This window comes from Bison bison, unplaced genomic scaffold (genome assembly GCF_000754665.1).
Source record: "Bison bison bison isolate TAMUID 2011002044 unplaced genomic scaffold, Bison_UMD1.0 scf7180017864194, whole genome shotgun sequence".
Classification (NCBI taxonomy): Eukaryota; Metazoa; Chordata; class Mammalia; order Artiodactyla; family Bovidae; genus Bison; species Bison bison.
In genome coordinates, this window is record NW_011494766.1 from 694,384 (window position 1) to 718,494 (window position 24,111).

The 24,111-nt window shown below is 40.6% G+C and overlaps 1 protein-coding gene across 2 annotated transcripts in view; it reads left to right on the forward strand.

Annotated features, from left to right (window-relative positions):
- The first annotated feature begins 6 nt into the window (after positions 1 to 6).
- The window catches only part of LRRN1 (leucine rich repeat neuronal 1), a 43,224-nt gene continuing 19,119 nt past the window's right edge, over positions 7 to 24,111 (forward strand). For both annotated transcript variants that reach the window (XR_825623.1, XM_010844125.1), the window contains exon 1: positions 7 to 167. The gene's annotated coding sequence lies outside the window, so the exon portion shown is untranslated. The remainder of the gene's footprint in view (positions 168 to 24,111) is intronic.

The window sequence follows — 24,111 nt, forward strand, 5'->3', positions numbered from 1 at the left end:
CGCTTCGCGTCTTGGTGCTCTGCCGCGAGCCCCCTAAGGAGCCAGTGCCTGTGGGTTTGGAGGGAGGTGCCGCTCAGCCGGTCCTCCTCCTTCTCGTCTTCCTCCTGCTGCCGCCTCCGGTGCCTGGTCAGTGCGCACCCCGACACCCCTGCCAGCCGGGCCTCGGGGTAAGTGCGCTCGCTCAGCCGGGCAGTGGCGGGAGACGTAGGCGGCAGCGAGGGGAAGTCAAGGCAAACTTGGTGGCTTGGAGGGCCCGAGAAAGGTCTGGGGAACCGTGGGACAAGATCGCGGGCCTAAGAGGTACGAGGGGGCGCGGCTCATGAAGCTGGGGAAAATGACGGATCCAGGGGAGCGGGAATCTAGTAACCTCCTTACGGGGGGGGAAAATCACTGGGGTCGGGGAGAACGGTAATTCGGAAGGAAGGCCGAACAGAAATGAGCAAAAGGCAGTAACAGGAGGCGAACCCGTTAGATTCCCGGGACCGAAGGCGGGGAGGGTGATGCCCATGGATCAGGAAGAAGGAGGGCTGCTGGAATCTGAACTGAGGAATGCAGCCCGGAGTCGGAGGGAGCCCGGGGAGTTGGAAAGAGGGCTAAGAAAACGGGAAAGAAGGTGGCAAGCTGTGGAAAGAGAAGAGAGACAGGATGTCTTGGCGGTGGCCTTTTCGGCCAAAGGGTAAGGGGCGTAATTCACAAAGCACTTGAGTGTACTGAAGTGAAAGCATTCGAAAGAATCAACTCAGCTGTCGCGCGGTCTAAGTGGGGAAAGACCTCACCCTGCGTCGCGTTTTGAGTGCAGAAAGGGTGGCAGCCTCCGGAGGTTTGCCAGGGATGCAGAAATGTCTGGGAAATTCTGTCCGCTCCAGGCACGGAGCCGGTGCTGGTTCCCGGCTAGGCTGGGGTGGATAACGAGCAAAGTTTGCCAGCGGGTGTCTTTTGTGCTGCGTGGAGAGGGGTGTGGGTAGCCGCCGACTCGGCACTTCCCAGGGACCGGCAGTGACTGCCTTCACCGAGGGGAGCCCCAGCCTGGTAGGCCCAGCTAGGGTGGAAAGATCGAGTAGCTGGAGGGGCTTGGCACACCCGGGACTGGTGGGAAAACCCGTCCCAGGATGGTTGTAAGGAAGCCGGCCTGGATACTGGCACTGGGAGATTGGGCGGTAGTACCGCCTTCGGGAGAGAGATGGGGACCTTGCCTGCTGAGTTCACCTCTGTAACCATAGCGCCTGGAACTGAATTAATGAATTACCGGGGTGTGAAGGTTTTGAGGGATTCATTCAACTCTCGAATCCCACAGGCCAAGAGTTGAAGAAAATAGACCCTTCTCTAAATCGCACACCACTATTAGCATCTTCATTCCCAGACCCAGATAATAAAGAAAATAGAATTCATTGAGGGGACAGGTATTGCTGACTTGAGAGCTTTTTGCCTGTAGGATATTTGGGAAACACAGTATATTGTTTTGTTTTGCAATTTGCTCTGCCACCATGGCCTCAAAAGCATTAACACTACTCGGATATGCCGATTATTTTTGAAAGCCAGCACTAGAGGACTGGAAAGTTCAGGAAGGTACTTTGATCAGTGTAAGTCTACAGTTAAAAAGTGGTGTTGTTGGCTCTGGGGCCATGTGTGTCCCTAAGTCTCTGATTTGCATGCAAATGTGAGCAAATCCTGGCAGATGTCTGGCCTCATCCATTCACATGAAGGAATTTGAAAAGACAAGGAGTCTTTAGTTAACAATAGACCTTAAGAAAATGGAATAAAGGCTCAGTGAGTTTTTCTCTTTGGGAATTCCAAGGCTTGCTGACACTTTTATTCAAGAGCCAAAATCTCTGAGTGTGATTGTACTGAAAGCTCCAAGTACTGCTTGATCTTTACCTGGCTGTGTGTTTTTTGCAATATTTAAGCTGGATGTTCTGAGCTAGTGAGGAAAAGTGTTAAATGAAGCAGAAGGTAACTTAATTCCACTTCTGGTGGTTTGAAGTAATTTCTGAATTGACCCCTCAACTTTTATTTAGAGTTTCTTCTCTTTTCCTTTTAGTAATCCCACTTCCTGCTCGCATAGGCTCTCCATCCTCAGGGATATACAATATAGTTGAAGAGAATTGTAGATGGCTGACAGGAAGATCTCACTAGAAGATCTTCATAGTCCTGTCAAAATCAATTCAGTAACAGGCACCAAACTTGTAGAAGTGCAGGAGATGAAACCATCACACTCCTGGTCACCTGAGGGCCTTCAGGGCCACAGGACAGAACAGTGAATAGGGAGGCACTCATGCAATGGACCCCCAAACAGAGAAATGTCTGCCTTGTCTAAGAGTAGCTAGCAGACCACTGCACTGCTGACTTCCTGGCACTGATCAACTGCTGAACAAAAGGCAGGCAGTGTGGTCTGCACATGAGTCCCAGGGATCATACCTACTTACAAGCCAACCAGTGGCCTCGTCTTTTCTCAGCCTCAGTCACTGTTGAAGGGAAGAAGAACCTATTCACTGAAAAGCATTTGCCCCTGTATTCTATATATTCACTGAAAAGGACATTAAAATACAAGTTAAAAAAAAGAGAGAGAGAGAGAGACAATATTGTTTTGAAGTTCAGTGGGGTGGGAGGGGTTTAGGGGATGGGTAACAGATGTTAGTTTGCTATTTTACCTGTTTTCTTAAGTTATTTTTGCTGGTTCAGTGACTTTTTTTAAACACATAACGCTGTACTTTCCCAGAAGGGTAAAACTGAACTGAGTCAAATTTAAGTAAGAAAAGGTTATAGCCAAGATTACATTTTTCTGTCTCTGAGCTATCTAGAAGTCAGAAAGTTACAAATCATTATAATAAACTCTTATGTGACTTAAACTTGGGATTCTGTCTTTACTATGGACTTGAAGGGTACCTATAAAATGTAGTTGGCATTTCTAAACTAGGCAATAAGCCATTTTATTGTAAAGTTATCATCTAGATATTTTTGAAACAAATGTGGTAACTTTAAAATGACCAAAGTCTCACCTTTTGTGAGAATTTCTTTGGCTGTTATCCTGGCTGTGTGAGATCTTTGTTCCACAAGTCTAATGAAAGGGAAAATTAGGGCCTATTCCTTGGTAAATAAAAGTAATAAAGTACCTATTATTAGAAAGTATCACTCTGCTAAATAAAATCTTAGACCAGATCCAACTGCATACTCTGGTTCTAAACAGTAACATAGGTACTTTTGCACAGTGTCTGTAATTCCCAAAAAGCCAGGAGAAACACAACCACTGATTTTTCTCTGGTTCGAACCTGTTAAAGCTAGCTTTTTGACCTGAACTGTTAGAACAATTAGTACATATTCTAAAGCAGTTATACTCATGGGAATGAACCCAGTAGGTACTAAAGAAAATCTGCCTTTACAGAATTATACTGCTACTTCCCAAGCCAGTTGGGCGTGATTTTAAATAATCAGAATGGTAGACCTTTTTATGCCACCATAAACAAACCATAAACCATAAGTAAAATGTGGTAAATTGTAGGACCTGGATGTCATTTTTTACTAGACTTTCATAATACTTTCTTATAATTTATTTTTAAGCTACTAAATAATAGTTTTTTGAATGATTCACTTGAGCACTAATGTAAGGTTGCTCAAATATTGTATTTAACTTTTCAAAATTATTATGCAGAACATCTATTTTGGGTTAAGGCAATCTGGAGATAAAGCAAATTCTATTTCAGAATCATAATCATATTTTGGTTTCTGGGAACAATGGAAGTATCTTTAACTCATGAATAGAGTTTTGATTAATATTTTATTCAGGATGAAATTATAATTATATAAATAAAGTCTGAAAAACATGTATTCTCTCTTGTTTTGGCTCAAAGTGCAGAATAGAGACCAAAGTTAAACCCTATATGTAAAATTCAGTACTTTAGTGACCAAGGGAATCATTCCTTCTATAAGTCTTAAATAAAATTTGCTTTTTAAATTTTCTTGTTTTATCATAGTACTATTTGCCTACTTGCTTCTCTTGTAGCTCAGCTGGTAAAGAATCTGCCTGCAATGCAGGAGATCCTGGTTCAATTCCTGGGTCAGGAAGATCTGCTGGAGAAGGGATAAGCTACCCACTCTAGTATTCTTAGGCTTCCCTGATGGCTCAGCTGGTAAAGAATCTGCCCGCAATGCGGGAGACCTGGGTTCAATCCCTGGCTTGGGAAGATGCCCTGGAAAAGGAAACGGCTACCCACTCCAATAATCTCGCCTAGAGAATTCCACAGACTGTATAGTCCATGGGGTCACAAAAATTTGGACACGACTGACTTTCTTTCACTCACATTTGCCTACTTTATGGATCCATCACTGGATGTAGTATCCAAGTCTCAAAACAGACATATGCATAATAAATTGTTTACTGGCATTACAATTATAATATATGATACAATCATATAGTATATATTTTCAGACTTTATGGACACCCTTGGCCTCCCTGGTGGCTCAGTGGTAAAGAACTCGCCTGCTAATGCAGGAGATGTGGGTTTAATTCCTGAGTCTAGAAGATCCCCTGGAGTAGGAAATGCTAAGCCCTGCCTGGGAAATCCCATGGACAGAGGAACCTGGCGGGCTATAGTCCAGCCTACAGTCCATGGGGTTGCAAAAGAGTCAGACATGACTTAGAGACTAAACAATGCCATGCCAACAGAAGTGCTAAGCATTTTATTCAATAAATAAAATTTATTCCATTTTATGTTCAGAGTTTTTTTTTAAAGAAACAATATGCAGGCTTATATATTATTATTTTTTTTTACTTTTTGAATATTTTCAAAAGGTCTAACAAAAGTAGAATGTTATTAGCAGTTTTATCAGTTATCTGGTTGGTAACTCAGCTTTCTAATCATAACCAGGTGATCTTAGATTAGTTTCTTTACCCCACAAACCCTCAGTTTCCTCATTTGTATCTGAGCAGGTTAGGTGGATAGGGCTGGAAGGACTGACTGCCCTAATAAGTAAGATGGCTAAAAGGTCTGTAGGAGTTGTGCCCTCAGTACCACAGCTAGCATAAACATTTAACTTGGATGGGACCCTTACACTTAATACACTGAAAATCATCCTGAGATGCAAAGGAACTTGCCTTAAACTTGCACTGATACATTACGGAAGGTCTGTCAACTTTGACTTGGGGGTACCCTCCAAAAATACTGCTGACTTTATTTATGACATTTAGTTTCAAAAACTGAGGCGTGAAAACTGCTTTTACAGTGGCTTATTGCCTTCCATTTACACTCATCGCTCAGGGGTTGAAATGTTATTTGAAAGCTCTGATTAATATAAATGACTGGTAATTTTCTGACCCAGGCCATCCTCGCTCATATCTATTATACGACTGGCAGACATGTGGACTCCACAGCTGCCCCCTCATTTGTGTGTGAAACAGACACACTGGTGGCATTTTTTGGTCACCATAGTTACACTAACAATATACATGTGACATGACATTCTTCTACATGAAGGGTTTTTGTGGCAAATACTATGTAGACCTGGGGGTAAAGGACGACTGTGTAAAGTTTGAGGAATACATAGATTAATCTGTTGTCCGTTTCTGGAGCCATCATTTCATTCATGGGAGGACAGTCATTCTACAGTGAGATCTAGAAAGAGGCAACTGCAAGCCTTTGATTAACAAAGATTTTTAAGGGAGGCATTTCCAACAATGCTTAACCTCTACTGAAGGATGTCTGTTAAGTATTCATTTCAAAATATTTGCTACTCCTATTTATGACTGCCCTTTGAGATAATGTATTAGCATAGTCATTTTTGATTCATATAGGGAAAAATGGACAGCACGAGTATTAGCATCCATCTCAGGAAGGCCCAGGAGACAAAAAAAAAAAAAAAAAGTCAGCGTTCAGTATTAAGTAGGAAGCACAAAGAGAATCTTCATTTAGGAAAACTAAGAAAGCTTTACAAAGAAAGAAAGCTTGCTTAATTGGTTTCATGCCTATAATTTTCCCCTCTAGAAAAAAATGTTAGCATGGCAATAAAGAATATCATTAACCTGCATTGTTATTTCACAATAGTAATAAGTCTTAATTTGCATCCATAATAATCACTGTAATCAAGTACTGGACAGGGAGTCAGGAAGGCGCAGGCTCATTTCCCAGCTCTGACACTAATGACTGAATGTGTGACCTTCTGGATGTCCTGCATCCCTCCTGGTGCTTAGCGTCCCTAGCCAAGTTGTATTTTAAAGGATCCAGGCACACTAGTACATGTTTCTAGTATTTCCACTGCAAAGAATGTGATTTCTGTCGTGTATGTCATGATGAAACAGAGAGCTTAAGGTCTGGGGGACACAGGAAGGTGATCTTCTTGGTTCCTAATCCCACAGTTTAAGAGATTGTTTTGTTCTTTAAAAATCCCCCCACCCCTTCCACCACAGGACAATTTCCCAGCACCTCACTTGGATTCTTTTGAGGGAAGGAATTTTACTTGGGATACAGGGAGCTGCTTAGGATTATAGAACACTTGTTCACCCAGTAAATATATACTGAGCACCAGACGTGTGCCAGGCACTAAAACCAATAGAAATTAGCTTGATTTTTCTGCAGCTTGTACACTAAATCATCATACGCATTTTGTTGCCATCAGTCACGTAATCTTAGGGGATTTATTGAATGCCCAGTATGAAAGACACTTGGCTAGATCTAGCATGGAAGTTTTCAACCGGGCGTGACTTTGCCCCTTCACCCCCAAGGGACATTTGAAGACACTTTTGTCAGGTATTGTCACAACTGAGGATGGGGCTGCTACTGGCTAGAAGTCAGGGATGGTGTTAAATATCCTAAAATGAACAGACGGGCCCTCCATAGCAGAACAGTACCTGTTCCATATGTCAGTCAGCCTGAGGTGGCGGAATCCTGCTCTGGTGAGTTTAAGTCTAGAACAGGTGACAGAAAGGAGACTGGCAAGTGCAATAAAGCACTCTGTGATGGTAAAAGTGTGAGCTACAGAATCTGTACAGAAGTAGAAGCCTTCATCCAAATTTTGACTGCCAGCAAACGCTTTAAGAAACATTCTGATTCATTCCCTGAACAGGCTATCCCCTGGAATACCAATACTCAGCAGGAGACAATTTTAGACCTAACCGTACTGAACATGAATGAGTTGGACAGTTGGTTGAAAGAGGGTACAAGCCTTAAATTTTCAAGAAGTCTACACTGGGGACAGAGCTGTTAATTCCTTGTAGAACTCAGAATTCAGAGTGTCTTGAGTCATCAGGAGAGGAGGCTGGAAACAGAATGAGTGTCAGTGACAAGAAACATAGGGCTGTACAAGCTGCTTAAAGAGCTTAAAGAGGAGACGTGGCTGACAAAGCGAATAATTCAGCAGAGTCCTTAAATATCTATCTCATTTGACCTGCAGCATTCTGAGACACCAGATATTATCATTCCTTCTCTCTCTCTCTCTTTTTTTTTTAATAACTAATGAACCAGAGCCATGGAAAGACTCAGTGTGACCTTGGACAAGTCACTTAATATTTCTCTAAGGTTTACCTATAAAAGAAGTAGGGTTGCAAGGCTCTTCTTCGTAATGCATTCAGTTTGTCTAAGGTCACACATCTAAGGAAACAACAGAGCTGGGTGAGACCCGCCTCCCCGCCTCTTTCAGACCCAGTGCTTTTCCCATTCACACTGAAGTGGCTTCCTGGACCATGAAGTCAGAACAGGTAATAATATGACAGTGACTCAGCATTCTAGCTCTTGGGTTACCAAAGAGAGCAAGGGGTGCTTTAATTATAATGTATCATGCAGAGAAACTTAAGCTGGGTTTCCCAGACACCTAAGGACTAATATTTCTTTTTCTAATATTTTATTTCAAGCTGACCTTAAAAGCTTAAAAATATACCGTGACAAGCTCGGAATAAAGGTTCATAAAAGAGTGATACCAGGGTAAGAAAATGACATAACCCAGAATATGTGGACAGAATTGAGGCTGTTCTCCCTAGGAAAAGAGATGCAGTAGTAGTGTGGCTTTCTGCCTTTGCTTTTGCTTTTTTTCTTTGGCAGGATTATTTTAACTTTTCTGAGAATAATGACCAGTGTATACATACATACACTTGCACACCCACATGTAACAGGTATGACATTAGATTTCACACCGAGAAGTTTCTGTATTTGCTTTTAATAAAAGCAAAAAGAACACGAAAGTGTGAGTCGCTCAGTTGGGTCTACTCTTTGTGACCCCATGGACCGGAGCCTGGAATTCTCCAAGCAAGAATACTGGAGTGGGTAGCCATTCCCTTCTTCAGGGGATCTTCCCAACCCAGGGATTGAACCCGGGTGCCCTGCATTGCAGGCAGATTCTTTACAGTCTGAGCCACCAAAAGACTGGCACATTAAAAATGAGTTTTGGGGAGAGCCTTCTTTCAAGGTTTTAAATATATAACTACTTCTCACTTCTCTGGAATGGTGTAATATTTTCTTGTGATAAGAAAGACTGAGGAACTGCCTGACTGTTCAGGGTTTTCCCATCTTTGTAATTCTGTGATTTCCAAGATCATGAGTGAGAGTTATGTAGGCCTTCAGCCATGACCTGAGAGTTTCCAAGACACTAATGGAATTTATATTAACTTATCCAACCATGATAGAACCGCTGGAGATGCTGGAGTGGCAATTAACTGGATTTCTCCGCTTGTTCTTCCAGCTAATTATGGTTCTTCACAGAGAGAACTGTACGTCAGGTTTAAATTCCCAAAGGACCAGTTAGCTTTGCTGTGTCCTACAGGGATAGTCTGTCTCTGGAATCCCAGCCAACTTCTGCACATACTCACAAACCCATCATTTCTCACCTGGGAGACCAGGTGGAAACCTTGGGTCTCTTCAAAGCCATCTAAAGGAAAAACAGAAAGTACGTGGGCAAATGCTGGTGGAACAGTGTTCTCTTCATGCATTGAAGGATAACACTGTCCAAATAAACCTACTGAAGAAGTTTCCAAATGATTTCACCCTCAAGATAGAGCAATGGAATCAGAGATTCACTCCATGTAAGTGAGATACTTTAGTTTTTAGGAAGAAAATATTATGTAGGACTCCCAAGTTATATCCCCAGGGCCTGCCATGTTACCTAATATAAAATGTAGAAGCAGTAGAAGAAACATGTCCAACATTCTTGTGCCTTCCCAGTGTGCCCAGAACCATCCCACATGCCTTACCTGCATTCATTCATTTAATCCTTGCAATTACTCTGTAATGTAGATGCCTGCTTTACAACGCAGGAAACTAAGGGACAAAGCAATTAAGTAACTTGCCCAAGGCCACAAACTAGTGTGTACTCAATAGATATGTCAAATGAATGAATAGAATATATATGTTTTAGAGGAGAGAGTCCTTTATTTGAACTCTCAGTTTTATAGCAGTCCTGCTTTCTAAGCAGGGCACTTTCAAGAACTGGCTCTGGATGACAAATGAAGTCTTAGAGCTGGTAAATGGCAGGGCAGGGATGTGAACTTGGGTCTGACTTTGAAACTGCACTTTAAAAGTCCTTGGCAGTGTTTCTTTCTCTTTAATTGCAGCTGAAAAACAAAAGGATTGGACTAGACTAGCTTTCATAGCCCATCTGGCTCTAAAAATTCTCTAATTCCATTATTAAGGGTTTATGTAAAATAAAATGATGTACTTATTTATTACTTTAAATTTTAAAATATGAGGTTTTAATTTAACCAATCATCATTGAATTATCCTTTAAAATTATATTGCAATTATTAACAGCATGTTTCTAAATTGTATTTAAGATAAGTAATTTTAAGTGTATGAAAATGCATACTTAAAGACTGCATTCTCCTAACCATTACCATCACATGGCATATTGAGTTATTTCATCTGTTTAAATTTAGAAGGTTTCTAAAAGTTGAAAAACATCTTTATGGTACACATAAAAAAGAAGTAAAATGATTAGTTGTGACAAAAAGTTATTTGATATTTGCAGAGATAAGTAGATTGCTGAATATTATGAAAAGTATTGAGTTTGCTATCCATATTAGAAACTACATGAGATTTGCTTCTTTTTTTTTTTTTCATGGAAGGCTAGGTGTTTATTTTTGCTGCTTCTCAGACAAGCTCCTCAAGATAAAAACAAAATACACAGTTTCAATAGCATAGATTTTGCTTCTAAAAACTGCTTTGCTTTAAGAGTTCCTTCTGGTGTGCAAGTGATGCATCAAAAACCATGTGAGTCCCTGTCATAGTGTTACAGGATGTATAACCCAAGGCAGGGCTAAGAGAGTGGATAACCAGGCAGGTCTTAGGGTTGGGAAGAATTGGTTCCCAAACTGCATCCTGGCTCTGTAACCTGGCGTGAAGTCAGTGAGCCTCAGTCTCCTCTTCAGTAAAATGGGGATAGTAATAGGCCTGCCTTACAGGATCACTGGACTCATTCAGTGAGATCATCATCTAAAGCCTTCTGCACAGTTCTTGGACCAACGTAAGTACATAGTAAATAGCAGCAGTGGGTCAGAGTGGTCTTATTATATAGAAGCCCGGCATTCTGAGTGCTGTAGTGTCTGGATGCTCTTTTGTAGTCAAGTGGAGGTATTTTAAGAGACAAGAAGATTCAGACTGGATGTTTGAGAAGTTGATTGTACACACAATTGTCCCCTTTTGTGGTGGACCCCAAGAGAGCTTATATTTGTCCAGACATGCAAGAAATCTTGAATCAGTGGATGTACAATAATTTGAAAGAACTGGCAAACAGACGAATACATTAGAGCCTTTTTTTGTTTCTAGATTGTGCTTTGTATCCATTCTGCCTTTTCTTTCTTTGAAAATATTATAATACCCCCAAGCTGTGATTCCTAGAAACAGATTTTCTAACCAGAGAGAAAAGGTACAGTTCAGAGCTATCATTCCCCCAAAGAGGAGCTGAATTCAAAACCTTCTACAATTAACAGATCCAAAAGCTTCAGCTCTAACTCTGTAGGATCCACTGTTAAGATAATAAATCATGCTGCTACCATTATCATTGTCGACTCTTTGAATCACCGTCTTTGTAATATTTACCGTCTTGCTTCTTGACTAAACTGCAAACTCCTGGTTGGGACCAGATTAAAATCCAATGCAATGTAACCAAAAGTCCTCCTGGGAGCAGGTCAATCACAAAGCAAGAGGAAGTACCAGTCTAGCCAAATCAGGTGACTCTTAAGGAGACCCTTGGTAGAGTGACATAGGAAAAAGCTGCTATGATTTAAACTGTTCTGCCTTGTTTCAGCTAGCAGATTCTACTTTACACATGAAGGAGAGGGTTGGAATACTATTAAGTGCCTCATTTTCTTTGAATTCTATGAGGGCTGGAAATAATAATTACACACAGAGAACTTTTATTGTCTGTCTCATCCTTCTAATCAGAGCTTCCCAACTGGTAGGTGGGTGTATTGACAGGTAAATGGAGATGCTGCTACTCTTAGCCATTGGGGACAGACAGCCAGTGCCACCCAGTTAGTCACCTCTGGTTACTCTTGCCAACAAATAGCTTTTTCTAAGTGTGCTGAGAGGAGGGCACAGCAACTCTGGGACATAGGTGTTATCCCCAGTTTAAAGATAAGGAAAAAACCTGACCCACAGAATGTGTCCAGTATCTCACAGCCAGTTAGGACCGGGTGCTTTTAACTCTGGTTTCCATCCAGGCTGAGCTAGTCACATTGTCTTTGCTTTCCCCACATTTCCTTGTCCTCTCTTCAAGCATAGATTATCTTAAGATTATTTATTTACATCACTGTGATACCACCTCCTCCATTCAACAGCTCCTTGAGGGAAAGACTATGACTTCCTCAGCCTCACGTCCCTAGCACCCAGAAGAGTCCACTTGGAAACACACAGATATTCAGCGAATGAAAGAGGAAAGGGATTTCCTTATCATTTGTCCATTTCATTTTGCCGTGCTGTTTCTTTCAAATAATTTTTAAAAAATTATTTCCTAAAGTTTGGTAAAAATTAGTAGCTCTTAAACCTGTATTATACTCACACATGTTAGTACATTACTATTTTAGACAGGGTGTTATAGAGAGCTGAACTCATTTGGGGATGCTTTTATGTTATTAATGCCAAGAAAGTACTATTAATCAAAAAGTATTCATTAAATGCATGTAGAATATCAAGTGCTATTAGCAGGGTGATGGGGGGGATCAAAAATAATATGCAAGGTGCTATTTCCATCCCAAATAAGCTTTGAGACTCATTGAGGAGATAGAATGAATAGAAACAAGACAAAATAATAAAGTGATCATCTGTGGAAATTCCATAACAACGGAAAAAAGGGCTTAGATGAGATGCGTCCAGATGTCAATTTCAACTGTATCCCATACTAGCTGAGTGATCTTGGTTAAAAGACTGAATTTATTTGCTCCCTGCCCCCGCCCCAAGTTCTCTCATCTGTGGAATAGAGGAATGATGTGATCTCACAGGGTTGCTATGAGGATACGTGGGCAAGCTCTTGCTGTAATGCTTAGAACATGACATTTACTTCAGTCACTTGACAGACACTACCAGCATCACCTCTGTCTCGGTGCCCATCTTTGTGTGTGGACTGAGGAGCCTTGCAGGCTATAATCCATAGGGTCACAAAAGAGTTGGATGCAACTGAGCAACTAAATGACAACACTATGGCCCACTCTCACATGCATCGTATCTGGGGATATAGTGGTGAGCAGAACAAATGAAATACGGTCCCTTCCCATGTGGGGCTCGCCTGCTGATGGGGAAAAAGCATTAATCCAGTTATCACACAAGGAAATGTAAAAGTATGGCTCTGTCAAGTCCAGTGAAAGAGAAGTTCAAGAGGCCAAAATAGAACATGCCATGGAGGCTTCTAAGAGAAGACTTCCCTGAAGAAGTGACATTTCAACCAAAATTTCAAGGGTAAGTGAAAATCATCCAGGCAAAAGGGTGTAGGGGAGATCTTTGTAAGCTAGGACCTGGAGGTTGGAAGAAGCTTGATGGGTTTGAGAAATGAGAGAGAAGACCAGTGAGGCTTAATATAGAACAAAATTTTGAGGGGAATTAGTTTTACCTTCCTTTACCCCTTCCTCTAAAGTACACTGGAGTTGACAAGGCGGGCTATTATGAAGTTCTGCAAAGGAAGAGTTAGCATTATGTACAGAAGGAATGGGATGTGTTGAGTTTAGTCATGGAAAGAAGAAGACAGCAGAAGGCTTGAATTCCTGGAGACATGAACTGCAGGAACGGACAGTTGAGTGGCATGCCGGTGCCTGGCATATTTGGACTGACATGCCCAGACTAAGAGCCAAAAAGGCACAGGGCAAGAAAGGCTCTCTTCCTTTCTGAGTAGTCCTGGGCATGTTACTTAACTTCTCCACCTCTTGGTTAAAGATATAATGCATGTGAGAGTGGGCCATAGTGTTGTCTTTTAGTTGCTCGGTCACATCCAACTCTTTCACAACGCTATGGACTGTAGCCTGCCAGGCTCCTCTGTCCACAGGATTTCCCAGGCAAGAACACTGGAGTGGGTTGCCATTTCATTCTCTAGGGGATCTTCCCAATCCAGAGATTGAACCTGCATATCCTACTTGGCAGGTGGATTCTTTACCACTGAGCCACCTGGGAAGCCCAGTAAACTAATATACCTCTTTTATTTTCTGCTTTCCATTGCCTGTTTTCCCCCTTTACTGTAGATGTAATACATGTCCCTTTATTGTAGATGAACCTCTGATTAAAACACTGGCTAACTAACAACATATCAACTGTGTTGCCCACAGTTATAAAATTTTAAGTACTGGTTTAGGAGTATCATTTAAATAACTCCTCTTGCTTGGTATGCCAATGTTTTAGGTGTAGAATATCATTCTTGTTCATGGTCTCCATTATAAAAGTTGCACTTGGCCACCTCTGGCCGGTGTTAACATGAAAGAGGTGACTGATGTTGAATGTGCAAGATCCTCTAAGATATTTAGATGGTGAGTAATTTCATTAGGGTGTTAATGACCATAAAACCTAGTAGTTATTGATTTGTCCTCCATGGAGAGATATACTTTTGTGCCTGATCTCAATTGTTATGGTTCATAATACAGAGATCACTTCAATACTGAGTTAGAGTGCTGCCTGCTAATAATTTGTTTTAGCTCCATCTTTGTATTGACATATAACTTAATTCAGACACTATCACCAAACAGTTATCAAAGGAGATGATAGAGATAAGAGTCCCGTGTTTTTCAGCGAGATGCCATTATCCTTTGTATTTGTACTGTGCTTTATGGCAGAACATCTCTGGCTTCCCTGAACCCTTTTGTTATTATTCTACTTTTCTCTCCATGCCTCTTGGGATTTCAAGTCTTCTATACTAGACCTTTATGAAAAAAACATTCAAGTTTCTCTCTGACCATAACCTCACTTGCAAACTCCTGTCCTATATTTTCAAAATATCTGCTGGATATTTTCACCCCTAAAGAATTACAGCATCATGGAAGGGTCAAGAGGAGGCAATGATTTGGATCCAAAATGAGCTGTGCCTGTATGAGAGGATACCATAGTGTTCTGCAGAGGAACATAGTCACTACACACTGGCCCAGCAGTGACAAGACCAGAGGGAGAAGTACTCCAACCTTTTTCTCTTCCCACCTTCTAATCACACAAATGGAAACTCAGCCCACTTTCAAAATAAGCTCTTGCATGCCCTGTCTTGTTTCACAGCCAGGATCTCAAAGTCATCCAGGCTCAATACTTTGGTATTACTTGTAACTATTTTCTCCCCTTTCTCCGCATCTAGTCAATGTAATATCTGATAGATACCTCTCTACTTATAGCCCTCTGATGCCTCCTACATATGGTCTTTCTACTCTGTTCCTATCACTGTGACCCCAATTCCAGTTCTCATTACCTCTCATTTAGCTTATTCAAAGTGCTTCTTGGTGGGTTTCCCCATATCCATCATGTTCCCTCTCCTGTCATACACAGCCAGAGAATCAGTCTTTCTGAATTTATAGAAATAATCCCATAGTTCCCTGCAAAGACATTTAGTTGTCCTCACTGATACTGAGACTGTGCTGGATATTCTCTATACCCCTCTGGATCCACCCTACCCTTTCCGTTTCACTTTGTAACCTGGGAATGGGATTGTATGGACTGTCCCTGTGGGTCCCTTGCTGTCTGGTTTCTTGTTGGCTTCTGCTTCTTGCAGTAGCTAGCTCAGGGCTGTTTGGTCATCTTTTGTGAGTTTAACTGAACCTTGTCCATGCCTTGTAAATGGTCCCCTTTTAGGATTTTTTTTTTTTTAATTCACTCCCTTTTGAATGTACCTTCTGTTTTCTGCTAGGTCTCTGACAAGGATAGTAAATTGAGAGAATACTTCTTAATGAAGCATTAAAAGCCCTCCATAGATAGGTACCATCCTTCCTTCTCTGTCCTGATTTTTCCACCCTTATCTTGTTGTTGTTCAGTCGCAAAGTCATGTCTGACTCTTAGTGACCCCATGGACTGCAGCTCTCCAGGCTTCCCTGTCTTTCACTGTCTCCCAGAGTTTGCTCAAACTCATGTTCATTGAGTCAGTGATGCCATCCAATCATCTCATCCTCTCTCACCCCCTTCTCCTCCTGCCTTCAATCTTTCCTAGCATCAGGGTCTTTTCCAATGAGTTGACTTTTTGTATCAGGTGGCTAAAGTATTGAAGCTTCAGCTTCAGCATCAGTCCTTCCAGTGAATATTGAAGGTCAATTTCTCTTAGGATTGACTGGTTTGATTTCCTTGCTGTCCAAGGGACTCTCAAGAGTCTTCTCCAGCACCACAGTTTGAAAGCATCAATTCTTCAGCACTCAGCCTTCTTTATGGTCCAATTCTCACATCCGTACATGACTATTGGAAAAACCATAGCTTTGTATGGACCTTTTTTGGCAAAGTGATGTCTCTGCTTTTTAATATGCCATCTAGGTTTGTCATAGCTTTTCTTCCAAGGAGCAAGCATCTTTTAATTTCATGGCTGTAGTCACCATGCTATCTTAGCAGACGTTGAATCTCATTCATACTGAAGTAGTTCTGATTCCGTGTACCTATTCCAACTCTGCTACTTTGGTGCCTTAACACCAGTAGTGTGTTGGTAAATGTTTAACATCTCTCCAATAAGATAATCCTGATTCCTAGGGTTTGCCAATTTCTGTGGTGTACTCCAAGCCAGGCTTTAGCAATATGTGAACTTCCAGATGTCCAAGCTGGTTTTAGAAAAGGCAGAGGAACCAGAGATCAAATTGCCAACATCTGCTGGATCATTGAAAAAGCAAGAGAATTCCAGAAAAACATCTATTTCTGCTTTATTGACTATGCCAAAGCCTTTGACTGTGTGGATCACAATAAACTGTGGGAAATTCTGAAAGAGATGGGAATACCAGACCACCTGACCTGCCTCTTGAGAAATCTGTATGCAGGTCAGGAAGCAAGTTAGAACTGGACATGGAACAACAGACTGGTTCCAAATAGGAAAAGGAGCTCATCAAGGCTGTATATTGTCACCCTGTTTATTTAACTTATATGCAGAGTACATCATGGGAAATGCTGGGCTGGAGGAAGCACCAGCTGGAACCAAGATTGCCGGGAGAAATATCAATAACTTCAGATATGCAGATGACACCACCCTTATGGCAGAAAGTGAAGAGGAACTAAAGAGCCTCTTGATGAAAGTGAAAGAGGAGAGTGAAAAAGTTGGCTTAAAGCTCAACATTCAGAAAACAAAGACCATGGCATCTGGTCCCATCACTTCATGGCAAATATATGGGGAAACAGTGGAAACAGTTTCAGACTATTTTTCTGGGCTCCAAAATCACTGCAGATGGTGACTGCAGCCATGAAATTAAAAGACGCTTACTCCTTGGAAGGAAAGCTATGACCAACCTAGATAGCATATTCAAAAGCAGAGACATTACTTTGCCAACAAAGGTCTGTCTAGTCAAGGCTGTGGTTTTTCCAGTGGTCATGTATGGCTGTGAGAGTTGGACTGTGAAGAAAGCTGAGTGCCAAAGAATTGGTGCTTTTGAACTGTGGCGTTGGAGAAGACTCTTGAGAGTCCCTTGGACTGCAAGGAGATCCAACCAGTCCGTTCTAAAGGAGATCAGTCCTGGGTATTCTTTGGAAGGAATGATGCTAAAGTTGAAACTCCAGTACTTTGGCCACTTCATGCGAAGAGTTGACTCATTGGAAAACTCTGATGCTGGGAGGGGTTGGGGGCAGGAGGAAAAGGGGATGACAGAGGATGAGATGGCTGAATGGCATCACCGACTCGATGGATGTGAGTTTGAGTGAAGTCCGGGAGTTGGTGATGGACAGGGAGGTCTGGAGTGCTGCAATTCATGGGGTCGCAAAGAGTCAGACACAACTGAGCGACTGAACTGAACTGAACTGAACATGGGTGCTTGTTAGATTTTTGAGACTTAAAAGTCCTGAGGCAAAATTAAGCTACCTGTCCATGTTTTATCCCAAGTTGCCGAAGCTTACTATTTAAAATTGCCTAATTATCTAGGAAAGTAATTCTCATTTTCTGGTCTTGTGTTCAAATTATGTCTTCATTATCCTCATTTAAATGTAATGTGAAGTAATAATAAACCAACATTAATCTATTTCATCACTGTTATAACCAGTTGAACAAATAGTGTACTCTTAAACTTAAAACCCTAAGAAAGCTTGTAAGGTGTACATTAGTCCTAGATAGATAAGCTTGTACTGCATTTTATTCTAAAATGTATTTTATTAAAAAAGAACCTTCTTATTTAGTTAACCTTTCTAAGAGATAACTTTCATTTTGATTCAGTAAAAATATCATCCCTATATCTAAAGTTCAAAAAGTAACTCCTAAAGTAATAAAGATTATCTTATAATAGCATTGAATTATTTTATATTTTAATGGTTATGATGGCAATATATTATAGCTATTTAACTAAAACTATTCTTTTTACTTTTAATTTAATAAGACACATGAATTGAGGAGATTATGGAATGCATTATGATTTACAATGCCTGCTGGCATTTTTATGTTCTCAGCTGTTCCTTTGCACCATTGATTACGTAAAGCCTAAACTGTGTAATTAAGGGACCGTCCCACTAATGTGTTCTGGTGGATTTATGGCCCCCAGGTCATCCACGATCTGAGCACTTTGTGTATTGGACCATTAATTTCAAATGCATACTAACATAGGCAAACACATTGGCATTAAGGAGAATCTATAAGAAGAAGCTATTTCAAATTCAGGAGGTAGCTTTCACCTGATTTTAATTTACCAAAACAATGTAAAAACCTGATTACCAGAAATCCTAATTAACTAGAAATTTTTTCCTCCAGAGTCCTTTTTTAGGAGAAAATGGGAAATTTGAAGAAAAGAAATTAATAACCAGGGGTCTAGATATTTTAAAAACAGTTCTTTAATATGAGTTCATTATCAGGGCCTTGAAGGAAAAAAAAGTCTTTAAAACAAAAAACCAACTACCCTTATCTAAGGCAAGAAAGTGGGTATTAAAGATGGAAACTAAAAGCTCTCTAATAACGCTTTAAACTTGCAGATTCCCTGAGCTTAATCTTCTGGTTAACCAAGGTTTTACTTTATACATTGGTTTTCTTCTGCGTACCTGCAATTCGCTGCAGTGCATTCACACTTCTTATTGGAGGTCCAGTAAGATCACCAAGGCAAGTGGCTTCACAGAATGGGTTCTGACTTCAGAATGTAACAAACCTGGGGGACTTCCCCAGTGGTCCAGTGGGTAAGACTCTTTGCTCCCAATGCAGCGGGCCTGGGTTCGATCCCTGGTTGGGGAACTAGAGCCCGCACGCAAGCTACAACTTAGTCTGCAGCTACAAATTGAGAGTCCGCATGCTACCACTACTAAGCCCGCACGCCACAATGAAGATCTCGCGAGCCACAGCTAGGAACCAGTTCAGCCAAAATAAGTAAATACATATTTAAAAATAAATCACAAGAAATGTACTTTTAAAAATGATGTCTTTTTTTTTCTTTTAAAGAATGTTAATAAACTTGGGTATAATACCAGCTCTTTCACCAGTTAGCTGTGGGAATTCTAGCAAGTCACTTAGTCGCTGGGCCCTAAAAGTTCATTTATAAAATGAGAATAATCACATCTGCCTCCATCCCATGCTGTGAGAACGTAGGTAAAGCATTCTCCACAGTGCTGCCCTCTTGCTGTGTATCCTGCTCCCATCCCTGGTCTTCGGCCATCTTGACACTCTTCCATAGACAACCACTGCCACCCCCACCCTTCAGAGGGAACATTGGAATGGACAGGCACCCTTTTTAGAGAAAGAACTTGAAACCACATTTATTTTAAGAGTTAGGGGACAGATGGCTTTATTTTGCTTCTTTAAAAAATATTGCAGTCTGTAGAAATACAGTGTGCTTAAGGTCTATCAAACTGAAGGGCAAATACTGTCACTCACCCAAACACTGCAATCTTTAACCTTGAGTAGCAGGAACTTTTACACTGAAGATATGTATACCTCTGTATATCAGTCTCCAAATTTTACAGGAACATTTCAATGTGAAAAGGATATGTTTTTGACATTTTCTCAGTATAAAGTTTAATAGCACTTACTCCTCTAGTTGGCAAATTCTAAGCAGTCAGATTCCTTAGAGAAATACCTCAAGATGAGATCTAAAAGTACAAGCTCCCCTTAGAACAACACTGGGTGTTTTCATTTTTTAAATAAAATTTTTGTGAAAATGTCTGTTAGCTAATAAAGATTACTACTGGATATAAAAATATAACAAAAGGTGGTACAGAATTCTCTTTGAGCAAAGAAAAATGCAAAAAATATTCTGATGTGGATGTGAAAATGTTTGCCATTTTTTAGATGAGAAGTTATTATAGACTAAACTCTCATTCAGGCTGGAAGCAAAAGAAAACCTGATACAGTCTAATGGAGTTGCTTGACTTGGTTGGCATCCAGCAGTCTACAGTGTTGGTATTAGCAGCCGACATATTGCCACTTTCAAAACCAACCATGATGAGTCTATTTTTTTCATTGGTCTATCTGTAGTTTTGAAAGTATAATCAAGAGCCATTATAGCAGGTGGCTCCTTATGCAACATTTATTAACATGGCATGGTGAAATCTATGTGTGCAGTGAAAATATTAAGCAATATACTGTGAAGTTCTTAAAAAGAAATAATGAAACAGCCTTCTGGACATATAAAGGCTGCCAAACTAAGAATTTTGCATTTATTTAACATTTAATCATGTCGGTAATTACAAAGCAATTATTTTATATAGACATATTATGGGAGGAGAATTAAAATAACTTGTAAAAAGACTAAAATTAATTGATTTCATGGTAGTTTTTATGTCACTGCACTTGCTGATACTAAAAAGGAGCAATAAAAATAGCCCAGTTGTTGGTTCATGTTTTGTTCTGTTTAGCCTTCTGTCGGTTTCTCAATTCAATAATGTTAAATTGCTACTTTATGATTCCAGTTATGCAAATAGCTCATTTCTTACAAAGAAAGGAAAAAAATAAAAAAACTTTCTTGATCCTGCAAGTGATGTAAACAGGAAAAAAAAAAAAAATCCTGGTCCAGCTTCCTTTGCTGTCTTAGAATCTCAGGTTTAAAAGGGATTAGAAAGACAATAGGTTCAAGAATTCTTCAAACTGTATCTGCTTTATGACTTTCAAAACACTGGGGGGAAAATTATTTTGGCATAGAGCTGAGAGTTCATGAATAACCATTAGTCGTGCTTGCTAAGTCCTAGAGAAAAAGCTGTAAAGATCATCAAGTTTACCAGAGCGTTGAAGAATGAGTACTTCCCTATCCATAAGATGTACAGGCAATGGCAGAAAACCACCTTTTTTCATAATTAGTTTCTGTGTCATAGGTATGCAGTGGGGAGAAGGAGGGTAAAGAGAGTCAGCACCTTAAATAAAATAATGATTCATGGAAAAATAATTAGGAAAGTAGCTAATACACATATTTATTGTTTAGTCACTAAGTCGGGTCCAACAGGCTCCTCTGTTCATGGCATTTCCCAGGCAAGAATACTGTATTATTTTCAAGACTGTCATAATAAAATATCAAGGCTTGGGTGGCTTAAACACCAGAAGTCTACTGTTTCAGTTTGGGAGGTCAGTAGTCTGAAATTGAGGTATCCAGGATGTTAGCAGTGTCATGCTCCCTCTGAAACCTGCAAAGGAACCCTTCCTTGGCCCCTTCCTAGCATCTGGGGGTTTGCTGGCAAACGGGTGTTCCTTGCCTTTCAGCTGTGTGACTCAAATCCCTGCCTTCATTGACAAAAGGCATTCTCCCGGTATTGTCACCTTGCTTATTTAACTAATATGCAGAGTACATCCTAAGAAATGCTGGGCTGGATGAAGCACAAGTTGGAATCAATATTGCTAAGAGAAATATCAACAACCTCAGATATGCAGATGATACCACTCTAATGGCAGATAGTAAAGAGGAATTAAAGAGCCTCTTGATGAAGGTGAAAGGAGAGTGAAAAATCTGGCTTAAAACTCAACATTAAAAAGACTAAGATCATGGTCATGACAAATAGAAGGGGGAAAAGTGGAAGCAGTGATAGATTTTATTTTCTTGGGCTACAAAATCACTGCAGATGGTGACTGCATCCACGAAATTAAAAGACACTTGCTCTTTGGAAGTTAAGCTATGACAAAAAGCAGAGACATTACTTTGCTGACAAAGGTCTCTATAGCTATGGTTTTTCTAGTAGTCGTGTATGGATTTGAGTTGAACCATAAAGAAAGCTGAGTGCCAAAGAATTGATGCTATCAAATTGTGGTACTGGAGAAGCCTCTGGAGAGTCCCTTGGACTGTAAAGAGATTAAACCAGTCAATCCTAAAGGAAATCAACCCTGAATATTCACTGGAAGGACTGATGCTTACACTAATACTTTGGCCACCTGATGCAAAGAGCTGACTCATTGGAAAAAAACCTTGATGCTAGGAAAGATTGAAGGCAAAGGGAGAAGGGGGCAGCAGAGGATGAGATGGTTAGAAAGCATCATCAACTTAATAGTCATGAATTTAAGCAAACTTTGGGAGATGGTGAAGGACGGGGAGCCTGGTGTACTGCAGTCCATGGGGTCGCAAAGAGTCAGACACAACTGAGTGACTAAACAACAACAATATTCTTGCGTGTCCCTGTGTTCACATCATCTTCTCTCTTATAAGGATATCAGTTACATTGGATTAGGGGCCCACCCTGCACAAGTATGACCCCATCTTAACTAATTAACATCTGCAACAACCCTACTTCCAAAAAAGGTCACTTTCTGAGGTCCTGGGATTAGGATTTACAAATACCTTTTTGAGGGAGGACAGTTCATTTGAGCCTTTTAACAACCCGATGAAGAAAGGATGCTCACACTGCTCCTGTATGTAGAACCAGGTTTTCATTCAATCTATTGGCTCCAAAGCCTGAGTTTACTCTTATCTTCTAAAGAGTTGCCTTATCAGTTGACATGTCTTCCCTCCCCTTTCTTTTAGGTGGGAAATATAATTTCCTGAGTTCTCAAAAACAATTTCCACCTTTTCTACCATAATATGAATTTGCTGTATCTTCTATTATCTGACCCAAGGGTGTGATCCAGAAATGACAAATGTTTTTGATGAGGTCCAGCTAAAGTGCCTAAAAAACAAAATAGTTAAGGCACAATAGCACCTAAAAGCTTATTCATTCAACAACCAATGTTGAGTGCCCCCTCAATGCTGAGCACTCTACTAGGCACTGTGTAGCAAACGCCATCAGCAATTCTTAATTTCTGAAAGTTTCTTACACTCAGCCTTATAAAGAAATAGACAAAGAATGATGGCATTTGTTACAGGGTTAGACATTTTTTGTTTAGGTTATTTTCTATTATTTTCTATACAGAAAGGTCTCAGATAACTGCTATTTTCAAAGATGGTAAGGAGAACAATGGTGCACTCTGATACCTAATTTGAAGGCAGGAGTCTTACTTGCCTTATCCTGAGATTCTGGACGAAAGATTTCTTTTTTCATAACTTTCCTTCTGTAGTCAAATTATGAATCTTTTAAAGAGTGCATTGGCTTTCTTGTGTTTGCTTTTTGCAGTCTGCCATCCATCCATACATCTGTTTCAAGTGGACTTTGGCCTCTGGAGTGGCAGTCTCCTTAAGTGGAAGATTGTTGAAAATGTATTTTGTGATATATCTTGGTTGTTTCAGTCAACATTTATAGAAGACTCATAGGCAGGCACTGTGTTAGGCACAGCAGCTACCAAGAGGAATAAAACACAACTTTGGACTTCAGTGAAATATTAGCTTGGAGCTTGGGTCACCTCCAAAACACTTGGATGAGTTGGTAAAGGAAAGAAACAGAGTGACTTAGAGCAAAGCCAAGCCAAGCGACATCTTTACGGTTACCATGTAAAGATGTCATCTGGCTGACATGCCTGCCAGACACTCTGAGCTTGTGCTTGCTGACAGGGCAGAGCCCAGGATAGCCTGAGGCTGGAATTTTTAAACTTGGTGTGCTTTAGAGCACCCTGTGGAGCTTTATATACCCAAACCCTATCCCAGACCAACTTCATCAAAATTTCTTAAGGCATGAGAATCTGCATTCTTAAAGAGAACTCTGGGTAATAAACAACTAAGTCTATAAATCTAGGGCTCTGCTGCCCAATATAGTAGCTGCTGGCCACATCCGGCTATTTAAGTGCAACTGAAATAAGTTTAAATAAAAGTTTTAAATTCCATTCCTCAGTCATACCAGCTACATTTCAAGTACTCAGTCACTACCCTGTTGGGAAGAGCCAACACAGAACACTTCTGTCATCAGAGGTTTGGACTGGATGTTCCTCATGGAGCTGTCACAGGCTGGCAACTCTCATCTCTCCTTCTCAAGGATCTATATATCTCTTCATTCCTTCCTTCCTTCTGACATGTATCTTATTTTACACAGTCATTTGTATATTTTGTCTTCTTCTCCTCGACAGGATTATAAATTATTTAAGCCCAGGGTCTGGTCTTTCTGGCCCTGTGATATAGTCAACACCCAATGAGCCTTTGTGTAATGAAATTAATCTAATTAAATTAGGTATCAGTTTATTAGACCTCTTTTGCATTTAGACTAAATCCAGATTTCATCAGAGTCTGGAAAAAAGATCAATCAGAGAGCAGGATTT